The following is a 14,106-nucleotide window of genomic DNA, read 5'->3' on the forward strand; positions in this document are numbered from 1 at the left end:
CATCCATGTTGTGGCATATATCAGGATTTCATTCTTTTTATGGCAGAATAATATTTCATTGTGAGTACATATATAATCCTCTCATATGCAGATTGTATTTTGTTCTGATATATATATATATACATCCCCAGAAATATATATATATGTACATATCCCCATATATATGTACATATACATATCCCCAGAAATGGAATAGCTGGGTCAGACGTTAGGTCTATTTTTAGTTATTGAGGAGCCTCCATAGTGGCTGTATTAATCTGTGTTCCCATCAACAGTGTATAAGAGTTCCGTTTTCTCCACATTCTCACTGGCATTGGTTGCTGTTTGTGTTTTGATGACAACCATTCTTAGTGGTGTGAGATGACACTTCCTCATTGTTTTGATTTTCATTTCCCCCATAGCCAGTGATGCTGAGTGTTTTTTGGGTATTGCTTGGCTGTTTGTATTTTTTTTCTTTTGAGGAATGTCTGTGAAGATCCTTTACCAATTTCTTAACTGAATTGCTTATTATTTTACCGCTGAGTATTTCTTTTTAGTTTCTTAAGTGTTCTGAATATTAATCCATTGTCAGGTGAATAGTTTGCAAATTATTTTGTCCCATTTCACTCTGTTGCCTGTTTTGTTTTTTTTTTTTTTTTGCTTGCACAAGCTTCTTACTTTGACATAACACCATTTGTCTATTTTTGCTTATGTTGCTTGTATTTTTATTGTCTTACCCAAAATGTTGCTGCATATGCAATGTCTTAAAGTGTTTTTCCTATGTTTCCTTCTAATAGTTTCAGTTTCGTGCCTTACCTTTAGATTTTTGATAATTTTGAATAGAGTTTTTGTATAGATGAGGATAGGGTTTGACGGATTTTACTTCAGTTTTCTGCAATTTTTAAATGCAATTTTCCCAGCAGCATTTATCCAAGAAACTTTGTTCCCCAAGGTATGTTTTTGGCTCCTTCGTCAAAGTTCAACTGGACGTAGATGTGTGGGTGTATTTATGGGGCGTTTGTTCTATTCCATTGGTGTTCGTGTCTGCTTTTGTAAAAGAAACATGCTGTTTCTGGATACAGCATCTCTGTATGCATCTGAAGACTCCAGCCGTGTTCTTTTTTTTTTTTTTTTTTCTGGCAGGCAGAGTGAACAGTGAGAGAGACAGAGAGAAAGGTCTTCCTTGGTTCACCCTCCAATGGCCGCCGCGGCCAGTGCGCTGAGGCCGGCCCATCGCGCTGATCCAATGGCAGGAGACAGGTACTTTTCCTGGTCTCCCATGGGGTGCAGGGCCCAAGGACTTGGGCCATCCTCCACTGCACTCCCTGGCCACAGCAGAGAGCTGGCCTGGAAGAGGGGCAACCAGGACAGAATCCGGCGCCCCGACCAGGACTAGAACCCGGTGTGCCGGCACTGCAAGGCGGAGGATTAGCCTATTGAGCCGCAGCGCCGGCCAAGCCTTGTTCTTTTTGTTCAAGATTGTGCTGGCTTTTGGGGATTGCTCAATATTTCATATGAATTTGAGGGAGTTTTTTTTTTTTTGTTCTGTGAGAGATATGATTGGCTTTTTGGTGGTGTTTCCTTTGAATCTGTAAATCACCTTGGGTAATACAGAATTTTTTAACAATATTAATTCATTTTATTTCATAGAGATATTCTTGTTTTGTCATTTTCATTATAGAGGTCTTTCACATCCTTGGTTAAATCCATACTAAGCATTTTTGGGTAGCTGTTGTAAATGGATTACTCTTACAATCTCTTTCTAAGCAAGTTCATCAGTGATGTATAAAAGTGCTCCAGATGTCTTTGTGTTGATTTTGAATTCTGTGACTTTTCTGAGTCTATTTAGCAGTTCTACCAGTCTTCTGATAGACTCTTTCACTTTCTTTATATATAATCATGTCATCTTCAAACAGGGTTAATTTCACTTCTTCCTTTCCTAACTGTATACCTTCTATTTCTTTCTTTTGCCTAATTATTCTGGCTTGAATTTCCAGCACTATATTGAAAAAGAATGGAGAGAGTGGACATACTTATCTGGTTTCAGCTTTTAGAGGAAATGCTTTCAGCTTTTTATGCACCTAATTAGATGATTTTTTTCTTCCCTCTATTGATGAGAAATGTTATATTTATTGATTTTTAAAATATTTATTTGTTGACTTACTATTTATTTATTTGAATAGCATTGTGACAGAGAAAGAGAGAAAAAATAGAGATCTTTCATTTGTTGGTCACTCCCTGAATGACTACAAAAGCCCAAGCTGGGCCAGGCCAAAACCAGGAGCCAGGAACCCCATCCAGGTCTCCCAAGTGGGTGGCAGGAACCCAAGTACTTGGGTCATCATCCTCTACCTTCCAAAGCACACTAGCAGGAAGCTGGAGAGGAAGCAGAACAGCTGAGACACAAACTTGCACTCTAATATGGTATGTGGACATTCCAAGCAGCGGCTTAGCACACGGCACAATGCTGGCCCCATTGGCTGATTTTTGTGTATCAATCCATCCCTTCATCTTGGGGATAAATATCACTTGGTCAGGATGAATGATCTTTTGATATGTTAACAGATTCAATTTACTAGTATTTTAATCTTTTTTTTTTTTCATTTACTTAACAAGGAGAGAGAGAGAAAGAGAGAAGTATCTTCTTCCACTGGTTCACTCCCCAAATGTCTGGCACTCTGATATGGAATGTGAGTGTCCAAATTAACAGTTTTATCCTCTGCACTATAATACACCACCCCAGTTTTTTTTGTTTGTTTGTTTTTTGCCATATCCCATGAGTGTTGTTATGCTATGCTTCCATTTCTGTTAGTTTTAAGGAATTTTTTTTGTTTCCTTGTTGATTTCTTTAACAACCACTTCTTCATCCAGGAGTATGTTGTTCCATCTCCATAAATCTGTGTAATTTCTAAAGTTACTTCTGTAATTGGTTTCCATTCTGTTGTGGTCAGAAAAGGTGGATGGTATAATTTCAACTGCTTTCAATTTGTTGAGACTTGTTTTGTGGCCTAATATTCTGTCTGTCATTGAGAATGCCCCATGTGCTGATGGAAAGAATATATTCTGCAGCTGTTGGATAAAATGCTCTGTGTTTATTAGCCTCATTTGCTGTATGGCGTAGTTTAATGCTTCTTTATGGATTTTTTGATCTAGATGACCTGTCCAGTGAAGAAAGTAAGATATTGAAATAACCCACTATTATCATGTAGGAGTTTGTGTCTTCCTGTAGGTCTACTACTATGTATTTTAGAAAGCCAGTTGCTCTGGCCTAGAGCGTGTATGCATTTATAATCATCAGACCTTCTTGTTGAGTTGATCCTTTGAACACTATGCAGTGACCATCTTCCTATGTCCTGCAGGTGTATATAACAGTTTTCCTGACTCCTTTGTCACATCTCTTCTGCCATTGTCCCATTCATTTACCTGTCTATATTCTATAATCATGCTGTTAGTCTCATTTCTTGCAGTGATATCTTAAGATCAATTAAGAATAAGAAATATACAAGGTTTCATTTTACTTCCATTGGTTCCTTTCATAAAAATTCAATTCTTTTAATGTACACACATATTTTTGTTACCTATATCATTGTACTGTTGCCTAAAAAAAAATCTTTTAGCGTGTCTTGCAGAGTAAGTCTGCTGGAAATTAAGTCTTTAGTTTTATTGTCTTTTTGTTCTAAGAAAGTTTTTATCATTCCTTTATTTTTGAATGATGCTGGACATGTAATTCTAGGTTTGTGGGGCTTTTTATTTCCTTTAATACTCCAGATATTCCAATCCATGATTTTCTTGTTTGCATGATTTCTGATGAGAAGTTCTCTGTAATTCTTTTAAAAATTTATCTTATTTATTTGAAAGGAAGTTACAGAGAGAGAGGGAGAGATAGAGAGAGAGAAAGAAAGGGAAGGCCAGTGCCACGGCTCAATAGGTTAATCCTCCACCTAGCGGTGCCGGCACACCGGGTTCTAGTCCCGGTCGGGGCGCCAGATTCTGTCCTGGTTGCCCCTCTTCCAGGCCAGCTCTCTGCTGTGGCCAGGGAGTGCAGTGGAGGACGGCCCAAGTACTTGGCCCCTGCACCCCATGGGAGACCAGGATAAGTACCTGGCTCCTGCCTTCGGATCAGCGCGATGCGCCGGCTGCAGCACGCCAGCCGTGGCGGCCATTGGAGGGTAAACCAACAGCAAAAGGAAGACCTTTCTCTCTCTCTCTCTCTCTCTCTCTCTCTCTCTCACTATCCACTCTGCCTGTCAAAAGAAAAGAAAGAAAGAAAGGAAGAAAGGAAGAAAGGAAGAAAGGAAGAAAGAAAGAGAGAACCTCCCATCCTCTGGTCTGGGTTACTCCCCAAATGGCTGGGCCAGGCTGAAGCCAGGAGCTCCATCTCGGTCTCCCACATGGATGACAGGGGCCTAAGATCTTGGGTCATTTTCCATTGCTTTCCTAGGTGCGTTAGCAAGAAGCTAGATTGGAAATAAAGTAAGCAGTACTCGAACTGGTGTCTCGGGGAGTGGCTTCACCCACTGAGCAACAAACAGGCACTTCTAATTCTTGTTCTTCAGTCAAAATGTTCACTTTGATTGTGACCTTATACAATTGGAATACAACATGTACAATTAGAGGTGTTTGGGGTATTTATGCTGTCAGGTGCTCTCTGAACTTCGTGGATCTGCAATTTGGTGTCTGTCATTTTTTGAAGAATCTCAGTCATCATTATTTCATCCAACTAGGCATATGTTAGGGCTTTTGGAATTCTCGCATAATTCTTGCACATTCTGTGCATTTCAGTTTATTGGCCCAACTTCAAGCTCATCTTTTTTCATCCCCCCATCCCCACCCCTTGGTGTTAAGTCTCCTGCTGAGGCCACAAACAGTATATTTTCTTTGTTACATTGTTGTTCATTTCTACCATTTCCCTTTTTTTTTTGATTCTTTGAATTTCTATCTCTCCATTTACATTGCTTATTTTTTTAATTCATATCACCTACTTTTCTATTCTGTATCTTAAAGTGTTAACCATAGTTATTTAATATTGCCTACTGGATCATTTCTTTTTTTAAGAAAAAGATTTATTTATTTAGTTGAAAGTCAGAGTTACAGAGAGAGAAGGAGAGGCAGAGAGAAAGAGAGAGAGAGAGAGAGAGAGAGAGAGGTCTTCCATTCACTGGTTCACTCCCCAGATGGCTGCAATGGCCATAACTGCACTGATCCAAAGCCAGGACCCAGTAGCTTCTTCTGAGTCTCCCATGTGGGTGCAGGTACCCAAGGACTTGGGCCATCTCCTACTGCTTTCCCAGGCCATAGCAGAGAGCTGGATCAGAAGTGGAGCAGCCGGGACTAGAACCATGTCCATATGGGATGCAGGCACTGCAGGCGGCGGCTTTATACCACTACGCCACAGCGCCGGCCCCTGAACCATTTTAACATCTATGTTACTTCTGAGTTTGTCTTTAGCTTTTTTGATTGACAAACAAAGGTGTATGGAGTACAACATGATATTTCAAAATATGCATACATTGTATAATAGCTAAGTTTAGCTAACTAGCTTGTGTATTACCTTGCATACTTATTTTGTGTGCATGATTAATACATTTACAATATACTCAAATGTCATGAATATGAAACTCTGAGAATGGCCAGTTGAGGTTTAATAGCCTTTGCATGGGAGAAAGGGAGTGAGGAGAGTAGGCATTTTAGAGGAAGAAAAAATATTTTAAGGGGAGGTGAATGTGCCCAGAGAACAGACAATAACCTGGAACAAAATCTTTCTGAGCCCTGCAGGAGGTCGTGACAGTTATGGGAAGGCAGGGGTGGAGCTGCACAGGGAACAAAGCTATCTGTCTACACAAACAGTCTCTCAGGTCCTAGCTTTCAGAAGAGTGGAAGGAGAGTCTGCTGGGCATTTCTTTAGTTTCTTCTCTGGCGATGGCATTTTCCTGATTAAGGGGGTTTCAGAGCAATGGCATTTGTTTTGGAAGAATTTCCTTCAGTCGAAGAGAGCCCCTCTGTGTGCTCAGGGGAGAAACCAGGGATGGTCAGGAACACCTTGTCTCTGAGGCAATTTGTAAGTCCTTCTGAATTCCTTCCATTCAAGGGGCTCATCCTGTTCAAACACCGTACTGCAGGATGTTGTTTTCTGAGCCCCAGGAGGTCCAGGAATAACTATTGGTTTTAGTTCCTCCAACTCTTTCTTGTTATAAGAACAGATGATGGGGGCCGGTGCTGTGGCGTAGCAGGTAAAGCCAGCGCCTGCCATGCCAGCATCTCATATGGGCACTGGTTCTAGTCCCGGTTGCTCCACTTCTTATCCAGCTCTCTGCTGTAGCCTGGGAAAGCAGTAGAGGATGTCCCAAGTACTTGGGCCCCTGCAGCCACATGGGAGACCCAGAGGAAGCTCCTGGCTCCTGGCTTTGGACCAGCTCAGCTCCAGCCATTGCTACCAATTGGGAAGTGAACCAGCAGATGGAAGACCTCTTTCTCTCTCTCTCTCTCTCTCTCTCTCTGCCTCTCCTTATCTCTCTGTGTAGCTCTTTCAAATAAATAAATAAATCTTATAAAAAAATATGATGACTTCCAAGTTCTTAACACGTGAGAGATAAAATCAGAAGCCCTAATTTATTCTTGTTCAGTTCTAGAATTGCAACTTGTTCTTACTTAGAGTTTTCTTTCCAGAATTCTGCAGCTGTTTATCAATTCTGTCCACTTTTTCCTATGATTCTCCTTGCATAGCCATTTCAAATACCTATATGCTCATTGTTTTTTATTTAAAATTTTTAAATTCATTTGAAAGGCAAAGCAACAGAGACAGAGAGACAGAGAGACAAAGAGAAATTGCCTACCTGCTGGTTCAGCCCCCAGATACCACAACAGCTAGGTCTTGGTCAGACTGATACTAGGGTCTAGGAACTCAGTCAGGGTCTCCTGTGTGGGTGGCAGGGGTCCAACTACTGGAGCCATCACCTGCTACCTCCCAGGTAATAGCAGGAAGCTGAAGTCAGGTCTGAAGCCAGGGCTCAAACCCAAGTACTTCAATATGGGATACGGATGTTTCAAGCTGTGTCTTACCCACTTTTCCAAATACCCATCCCTTTGTATGCCCATTCTATCTTCCCAATCACCTGTAAAGTTTTCTATTGATCTCTTATCCCTTTTCCTTAATTATTTATATGTCTAGCGATTTCTTGTTGTTTACTGGATACTGAGTAAAATATGTTGGAAAGTCTCTGAATTGGGTTATTTTCTTCTAGATACGATTTTGTTTTATTCTGACAGAAAATAAAAACGTTGGAAGATGGAACTGGATTTGGAAGAAGTTTTGTTTAAGTCTTACTCAGTTTGGTCTTTCATAGTTTTGCCCTTTTCCTGGGAACAGGGGTCAAAAAACTCTTTCTACAGAAAGAAAGATGCTTTATACCTGACTAGCTGTACTGTCTCTTTTGCTGATTCTCAACTCTGCCATTGTAGTGTGAAAGTGGCTATGTATAATAATACACAAGGGAGCGTGGCCAATGTGGTATTTGTGGGGCCAGATTCGGTCCTTAGGCCATAGTTTGCTGACTGCCGTCTTACTGCATTGTCATCAATCTTGGGATGTGGGCTTTATTCCTAACGTGTGACCCATCTGGGGTTTCGTTTAAAAGCCCACAGTACTTACAAATGTTCTCCTCTTGGCAGGACTTCTGCTCTAAACTGTCTAGCACTAGGAAGTTGGTAAAATCTGGAGATATTTGCCTTTCCAACTGCTATTCTCTCTTGGGTTTTGGTGTGATTATGTCCTAAATATACAAAATATTTAGGAGTCAGATTTGGGATTTTTATGTGACTTTTAAAGCTCCATGGTCTCTGTATCCACCTTCAGGGATTTCTCCTGTCAATTTCCAGGAGCCATGGCAGCCCTCTTGTTGCTTGTGTGTGTTTCCAGGTCAGAAAGATTGTGACTTCCTCCTTGTAGTCTACCTCTGTGTGGGCAGATAAGAGGCGATCGCTCTCATAGGGGAAAGCTACTTAAAAATACAGCTCACCTGGTTTCTTCTCCTTTTCTTATTTCATGCCCCTCTCAGGTTCTGTGATCTTTGGATTGTTCCATCACATCTCCAACCAGTTTATGTTTGTATCTCAGCCAAAGTTTGTAATTGTTATTGGCAGGAGAAGGGTCTCATAAAGTGGTTCTCCGACAGAGCAGGTGGGATTTTTTTAATCCCAGTGAGATCCAGCATGAACTATCTAATAACTACACATCATCCAAGACCTCTGCTTGGTAGACTGAAAAGCTTGATTATGTCAGGTGCATTTATTTATATTAGCCAATCACAAGACTAACATGTCAAATCAGAAAGCTATTTTATTAATTTCCAAAAATAAATAAGACTTGGACCAGAGTCCTCACAGCTGCATGACCAGTGACTTTCTCTTCCTGTGGGCAGATCTACTTGGAAGTAAATTGCAACCAGGGGTTTGTTTGCTGAGCATGAAATCAGAAAAAAAGGGAAGGGAGTTGGGTGTTTGATGGAATGAAACTAATGTAGCCTTGGGTGTATATCTCCACAAAATGAAAAGCCCGTAATGGACTAAAGCTCTTCCAAGTTCATTGACCAAACTTCTCTTCTTTTATAATACCACCTGTTTTTCTGTTTCCTATGGACTTTTGTGGCTGTCTTATAGCCCCATCCGGTGATTCTACTCTTGGGTAAGGATGTGAATAATGTTAGCGTGGTTGCAGATAGCACTGGCCTGTGTGCTATTCTACCTCTTTCTTGTGACATTTCATTACTGTACTTGAGTCCTACATCCATTCATTCGAAATTTAATTCTAACAGAAACATCCTATTTCCTTAAAGTTCAAAATCTTAGGGACAATCTTATAACATTCCCCAAGCAGAGACTACGGTGTCTACCTCTTTGGGTTTGAAGATGAAATGAGATAACATTTGTAATGCTCCTGGCACTTACTTGATAAGCATTGAAAAAAAAAATCTGTCAGTTTGCTTTCCCCTACTTAATGAAAACAGGTGTTGAAAAAAACACTTCATTTTTCTCTTCTATGTTCCCCACATGATATTACTTTTCTTGAGTTTTGGCTGGCCAGAAAATAGGGTCCTGAAAGTGTGTTTTCAATCATAAAGCTGGATGGAAATTAAAGCAAAACGAAAACTCTCCGATTTTTAATTACAAAGTCCCATTCACAAGACACTGGTAAGTGAGAACCTTACTGTACCTTCAATTTCCACATTAGGAAGTCATATGTTAATTCTGTCCATTTTTAGGGGATGTCAGCCAAAGACCCCAGTGTTTATCTTGGTGTGCTCTTGGTGGTGAACTTGGAAACTGGGCAGTCAACCCCATCAGTGGCAGATGTAGATGACACACCTGATAACTATACCCAGTAGAACTCGCATCTCAAGGTACCTGCATTGCCATTACCCTCAGGCTCAAGACACAAGGATGGTGACCTGGTGTGTGGCTTGCTGTGACCCTCACAGTTCTCTCTGCTGGGAGGGATCTCATTTTCCAGTTGATGATTCTGGTTCAGAATCAGTTCCTCCTCAGTTTTTGAGTGGCTGCTGGTGAGAGTCAGGGGCTTGTCAGAATCACACACCCTGGAGATCTCTCGGCCCGAATGTAAACCACTGATGTGTGCTCATCGTCCCATTTCACAATTCCTCCAGCAGCATTTTCATCTTAGCCAGGACTTGCAGTGCAAGCGGTCAGATGAGTGATTCTTTTTTCCAAAAAAATATTTTATTTAGTTGAAAGGGGGAGAGAGAGAGAGAGAGAGAGGTCTTCCATACACTGGTTCACTCCCCACATGGAGCCAGGAACCTCTTCCAGGTCTCCCGCATAGGTGGCAGGGGCCCAAGCACTTGGGCCATCCTCTGTTTCTCTCCCAGGAGCATTAGTGTGGAGCTGGAGCAGAGGTGGAGCAGCCAGGACTCCAACCGGTGCTCATATGAGATGCTGGGTCACTGGTGGTGGCCCAACCCACCACACCGCATCACCACATGGGTGATTCTAATAATGAAGACCTGAGCACTTGGAGTAGATTCAGAAAGAGCTGCTTGGAAAGCAGAAAGCCTTGGGCAATGCCCTTCCCAGACAAAAGCCACTCCCTCCTGGTCCTTTTCCTGTGCCAGCAAACACATCTCCACGTGAACTTGTATGACTTCACTGCTAGTGCAGTTATCCAGGCCAGCAAAAATTCTCCCTTTAAAGGAAAGCATTGTGTTCAAAGGGAAAAGCATAGAAGAAAATCAGGAAACCTTTAGTGAATTCTCGAACTTACCTGAGCTTCAATTTCTTCATCGACCAGAGGCAGGCATTCTTATGACAAGATGATATCACTCCCCCTTTTAAAAATCATTTATTTATTCGGGGGAGGGGGGGAGAGAGAGAGAGAGAGGAAGAGAAAGAGGGAGATCTCTCTCATCCTCTGATTCACTCTCCTTACTCCCCAGCTTACAAAAGCTGGGGCTTGTCCAGGACCAAAGCTGGGTGCCAGGCACTCCATCCAGGTCTCCCATGTTGGTGGCAGGGTCCCAACTGCTTGAGCCATCACCACTGCCTCCCGGGGTCCATGTGAGCAAAAGGTTTGAGTCAGAACCTGGATCTGAGATTCAAACCCAGGCACGCTGACATGGGATGAGAGCAACTTACCCAGGGTCTTAACTGCTAGGCTAAACACCTGCCCCCCTGCCCCCCGTGCCCCAAATGATCGTCAGGGTCCAGAAGTTCAGGGTTCTACGCATCAATCACATCCATTATTTTCTCATGACCCACTTTCCCAACCACATTTCTAATGGAGCAGATTGACAACAGCAAACACAGTGTCGAATTCCCATTTAAAACACAGGTCTTGTTATTTTGGTACCAATTACAAGGTTATGGATCATGCTTAAAGGTGTTTAATATGCTGTAATGTTTAGACACACTTGGCTCCGACATTTATGAGTGCTGTTTGTAGCAACAAGAAACATGCTCTCATTCTGTAAGTATGCAATACTGCTGTAAAAACAGTGCAGATGGGCCGGAAAGAAAGTGCCTCAAAGCTACAAAGAAGGGCAACAAGTGTTTTGGCCTGAACTGTGGTTATACCTACTGACTAATCTCTCATCAGCCACAGCCCGTTTTTACAGGGTCATATTTTGCCGTTGCTTTTCACTTTGCTTCAATCTCTGCATTAGAATGCCTGTAAAAATGGATTTTATGGCTTTGGATGACTTATTTTGTTCAGAAGTCATCACTTTTTTCAAAATGAGAGCACAGTTTCTGGAGTGTTCCTGGCCATCTTTTCTCACTCCACCGAGGTAGCAGGTGCTACTTTTCAGGTGCCTGGGACGGCTGCTCAGCCATGCAATGGTAAGGGGACAGGGAACATGCACCCGTGTGCCCCCACACCAGTATTACAGATGTGCCTGAGTCCCAGAAGACTGAATTCCTGAGATAACCCTCCTCTTAAAAGCTTCTGTCCCACTATGCTTTTAAGCAACCAGAAGGAAGTGAATGTATAGTCCACTTAGGAATCAATTTCCGGGCTGAAGCTAAGTTTTTTATAACTTAGAGTTGGGAGAACTTTCCCCCAAAACCCCATCCCTCTAAACATCTGTTAGGATTCACACATTGTGGGAAGGCCAGAGTAACCTTTTCCGGGTTGGAAATGGGCAGCCATGTGTATGAGTCTATGATGGCTCTCACAAGAAGCAAAATGAGCAAAGAAAGAAGGGGAAAAACTTCCGTCTTGGTTGCAGATTGTAATGGAAAGCATTGTAGATAGAGAGAGAAGCAACTGGACTTGAAGGAACTAATTTAATAAACTAAAACATACAAGGTGGCAAAAAAAGTTTTATAGGATCATTAGAGATTACAGAGATTCGAGGAAGCAAAATAAGTCACCCTTAATATGCAGGACTAAATTATAGTCAGTTCAATATTTTGAATATCCTTCTAGGAATTGTGCCAGCCACTGGGAATGCAAAAACTAAACAAGATTTGATAGAACAAGGCAAGAAATTCACCTCCAGAGTGAGCAAGGTTCAGTACAGTGTAGCCGGTAGAACAATTGCACAGTTTAGTTGCTGGCAGTGAACTCAAACTTCTTTTTTCATTTTTAAAGAGTTGTTAAAACACACACACACACACACACACACACACATAAACACAAAGAAAAATGAAACATAAAAAATAAGAAGAAGGGGTATAAAATTATATATGGCCCACAAAGCCTAAAATATTTACTCTCTGGCCTCATAGAGAAGTTGGAAGACCCCCTTACCACAGGGAAGTCTGAGCATTAGGCCTGAATCACAGTCAAAGAGACATGGGTTAGGAAGGGTAAATACTGATGTGCCAGATCCAACAGAGAGTACCTAACCCAGACTTGAGAAATCCACAGAGGTTTCTCAGAGGAAGGGGCACCTCACCTAGGATCTGAAGAAGGGATGGAAAAGAAATAAAGGAAGAAAGATGGTGGACATGAAGAAAGGATACTTAAGACCAGGAGCAGCATGAGAAGTTGAATGTGGCCGAAACTCCCATTGCAAAGGAGAAGTTGGAAGCAGGAGGCCAGGAACTTGGGCATAAACTGGGGTGCCTTACTCCTTTCTGGCTGCATGTTGTGCTGTTCTTGGAGGACGTAACCTGTGTCTCACCATCCAGTAGCTGCCCAGGTGTGGATCTCATTGCGACTTTGAGGGAGAGTCCTGAGGCCTGTGTCATAGTTTGTCTACACCTGGAGGCTGTAGGTCTATGCCCAGTGTGTCCCGCAGTCTGGGACAGGCGACGCTGTCGGCTGCAGCAAAGTTTCTTTATTTGCACCATCTGTCATGCAGGCCACAAGCCTGCCCTAGTCATCATGGGTTTCACTTCCCTCTACCTCCCAAGCCCAGAACTTCAACCACCCTCCCTCCTCTCAGCCAAATCTTCCTAGGGACCCAGTAGCTGCTCCTTGTTATCTCTCTAAATACAAAGATCTGATAAACTCCCCCCCCCCTTTTTTTTTATGGACAAAGCAGCTCCCTACTTAGTTGCTATCAGCCAGCTAAGCTCAGAGTTGTGAAAGGATATTGGAAATAATAAAAAACGAATGAGTTTGGAAGATTAGTAGCAAATGCTATTCACTGTGACTTACTTAGGTGATCAGGGCACGGTTCTATAATGCAGTTAGATGTGTGACTTCCAGCTAAGTCTGCCAACATGCTGGAGCGTTCCAAAGGAAATAAAGTCACTTTGGGAATCACAGAAGATCATTTCATGAATTAACTTTGGTCAGCGTGGGAGTTAACCAGGTCCACCGGGATTTGTCTCCCTCCATTTTTCCTGGTGGAGGTGGCCTGGTAGAGGGGCCGATGGTCTAAGTTCCAGGGACGTCCCTCATGCTCACCCACTGGCCTCTGCTGAGAAATAGAACCCGTATTAATCCTTGGCTGTTCCTGCCTGCCTGCTCCTGTGGCCGAAGACATCTGCCTGCTCTTGCTTTTTTTTTTTTTTTTAATTAACGGAAAATTCATATAACATAGAATTAACCATTAAACTTTTAAAAGTTTATAATTCAGTGACATTTACCTCATTCACGATGTTGTGCAACCATACCTCTATCTGGTTCCAAGACATTTTCGTCACTTCAAAAGGAAATCCCATACCTATAAAGCAGTATGCCCACTTCCCCCTCCAGTTGTGTGGCTATTTTGTTTGATTGACATTTGAGTTGTTTCTGCCTCCTGGCTATTGTGAATGGTGCTGCAATGGTGCATGTCTATGACTTTGTTTAGGAATCATTTTCCAATTTTTTTCAGCTGTGTACAAGAGGACTTCAAAATGTTCTCAGAAAATGGAATTAAAACAAACATAAGTTCACTTTGGTACAAAACATTTTTGAAATCCATGCCTATGAAGGTCTTCAAAAAGTCTGCATAAAATGTGTCTATGACAAAACTGCATGGATTTCAAGGTTTCTTACACTAAAATAAATTTACCTTTTAATTCCATTTTTATGACTTTTAAAATTATAATTTCTTTTTAAAAATTTTATTATTTCTTTTTCATTTGAGAGGCAGAAGAGACAAAGGGGGAGAGCTCCCATCTGCTGCAACAAATGCTGGCCACAATGCCCAGTGGGGTCCAAGTCAGAAACCAGGAATTCAA

At 41.9% G+C, this 14,106-nt stretch overlaps 1 long non-coding RNA gene across 4 annotated transcripts in view; it reads left to right on the top strand.

The window, feature by feature from the left end:
• Window positions 1–14,106, top strand: part of LOC149121253 (uncharacterized) — a 99,071-nt gene that overhangs the window by 65,339 nt on the left and 19,626 nt on the right. For all 4 annotated transcript variants that reach the window (XR_016223995.1, XR_016223994.1, XR_016223996.1 and 1 more), the window contains one exon: window positions 9,237–9,374. This is a non-coding gene — a long non-coding RNA (uncharacterized LOC149121253). The remainder of the gene's footprint in view (window positions 1–9,236; window positions 9,375–14,106) is intronic.

This window comes from Oryctolagus cuniculus, chromosome 17, assembly GCF_051225735.1.
Source record: "Oryctolagus cuniculus isolate XC-2025 breed Fujian yellow rabbit chromosome 17, ASM5122573v1, whole genome shotgun sequence".
Classification (NCBI taxonomy): Eukaryota; Metazoa; Chordata; class Mammalia; order Lagomorpha; family Leporidae; genus Oryctolagus; species Oryctolagus cuniculus.